Below are 2,847 nucleotides of genomic sequence, written 5' to 3' on the forward strand. Positions count from 1 at the left end.
CGTGCGTGAGTTCTAGTAATATACACAACATGTAGCTTTATCACAATATCGCACAAATAATACAGGAAAGTAAAAGGTCATTGTCAAAGTTCATTGTGACAAAAGAAATAGCAATAATTATTTTCGCGGACGCTTAAATTTAAACCTGTTGTCAAAATACCCTCAGGATGCACACATATGGACTATAATCATTTCTATTTTACTGTTTGTATGAATTTATCAATGTTATCAAATTCTATCTAAATAAACTACTATCATGATCTGCTTGACATTCTATATTTTCAATTATTACAAAACCACCACGAAAAATGTAACGTCTTCAATAAAGTAGATTCTCTACATAACATGTAGAATAAATACCAATAAATATCGGGATAGTCGTGTATCAACTATTTAAATACCATCATGAATCAATACCATTATCAATATTACCCTAAGACAGAGAAATTGAAAACACTCGGACGCAAAATTTGCATGCATGTTGGCAATCAGACACGACAACCATTTATTGACTTTTGTTTAAGACCCGCAACAAGTACCTACAACAAACAAACAAACAAACAAACAAACAAATTCTCAGCCGTACTATAGCCAAATATATAATAGGAGATTCTCTAATCGAGCGAACTATACCCAACCCAAGACTCTAGCGAAACAACGACCAAAGGCGCAGAAAATCTCGGTTTAGCAAAACCAAATGTGATCCAAACTTGCACTCGGGTATGCCCCCACCCGAAGCTTAAAGGGACCATTGAAAGAAAAACATATTTGGTATCAAAATAAAGCTAATAACATATAGAATCCATTTCTAAAATGATAAATGCAATTGTCCTTTATTTTACCCCCAAATCAGCAAATAAAGACAAAGCGCCCAATGTCGCGTCGTTCCGCCCAATCCATAAGTGCAGAGACACGTGGCAACCCCTGTGACGTCAAAGTGGTTATCCTTTCCGCTGCATGGCAACACTGCATAGTCCAGACTTGGTCCTAAACCAACGCATGGACGTGTTTACAGCAATGAATTTTTATGTGCCTTTTAAGCTCTTTTAGGCCTAACAAGTATTATTAAAAAGGATATTATAATATAAATTACAAAGCTACAATGACTTCTATGATAGGCCTATATAGGCCTAGGCCTATAAATTCTAGCTAGGCCTACAAAAAAGGCCAACAACGGGGAAACATAAGTAAGTTAGGCCTAGGCCTTCATATTGACAAAGTCAAAGCTGTCCGTGCCAGCTGCTCGGCGTTTGCAAGAGAGTATCATTTGTTTTGATTGAGGCATTCTGATATAGCAACTCTTTATTTATATTTCCTCTGAAATATCTGGTGAGGATAGGAAAGAGAAAACAATGATGTTTCGGGTTAGCCCATTGACATGCGACTCAGTTTCTTTAGGCCTAATTAGCCTACCTCCCGGGCGTGCGGCCTAGGTTAGGCCGTATAAAATTAATATTTTGGTTCTCGTCCAGAGGCTTTTCATGAATTGATGAGGGAGGTGGGTTTTTTTTCAGTGTAAAATCAGCATTGTCTGCAGTTTTCGGTCTTTTCCAACAGTGCTTGAGGAAACGACGACGCACTTTTTTTTTTCAAATGTGAGAGTCTGAGGGATAAACCGCCTAGAGTAGGCCCTACCACAAAAAGACTTGGAAGTGGTCCTTGTTCTCTAATAAACTTATCTTATTTATAGGCCTAGGCCTATGTATGAAAAATTCATAAATCATTCCAAAGTCTAAAATAATTGAAAAATCTAAAAAAGAAATCTGACAAATCCCAGAAATTGAGGAGGGAGGGACGAGAACCAAAACATTAATTGTATACGGCGAGTTGGCGCGGTTGTTTCCTCGCCTTGCACCACTACTGAGGTCCCGGGTTCAACTTCAAGCCCCTGGCGCGCGGCCCAAAGACTCATGTGAACTTGGTTTATCTCGATCCCACAGGTTTTCTTCGGGATCTCCAGTTTCCTCCTGCTTCTCAAAAATCGGTGATTAGTTGTTTGGTTATCAAAAACTTCCTTCACCCAATGAAAATTGGGGAGCTGAAAAGATATATTGGTGGATGTTACAATCCAAGTGCGGCTAGATTTGCGCCAGGTTCGGCAGCATCCAGCCTAGATGATGCGATCTGATTGTGATAAGTACCATGGCAGCGAAATCAGCGCTTTGAACCCTACGAGATCTGGGAAAAGGCGTTATTATATAAAAGCCGAAATTTATTTTTATTTATTTTTAAAAGCTTATGAAAAATGATAAACAAATTTGAAGATAAAGAACCACGAGAGGAACATATATAGCCTAAAGGCCACTCCAAACAATCATATGAACAATATTTACTGTCAGCCTTTTATATAGTTTACGTTATGGAAATGCTTATAGGCCTAATCCAATCTCAACTTCCACTGATACTTGAAAGTGCAAAGTGTCCGAGCGTTTTATCAAAGGTAGGCCTACAGTTACAAAGTTTATGTTGATTGGGTAAATCTTGTAAAATACAGCGCGCCTGGCTGGATATTTCGTTTTTAGAAATGATTGACATCAATTTCGCATAGCCTAGGCCTACCCCGGTCCTAACCATCCATGAATTAAAATAAGTGTAGGCCTATAATATTTCCCATTTGATGTTTGTAGCATATAGGCTTTTTGAAGGCCTATGTATGTTTATAGGCGCTCCTCGTAATTTATTTCAAGAACAGCTTGCATGTCATGTTCTTCTGAACCAACTTCTTCATCTGCCGTTCAGCTAGTGAGCTACTGCCCCAGTGCCAACGGCTCAAATAATATTGGCAAGTCTCCCGTATAACACATGGTAGGCATATAGGGGAATAAATTTGCAAAATAAAAGGACCTA

This window comes from Amphiura filiformis, chromosome 2 (assembly GCF_039555335.1).
Source record: "Amphiura filiformis chromosome 2, Afil_fr2py, whole genome shotgun sequence".
NCBI classification, from domain to species: Eukaryota; Metazoa; Echinodermata; class Ophiuroidea; order Amphilepidida; family Amphiuridae; genus Amphiura; species Amphiura filiformis.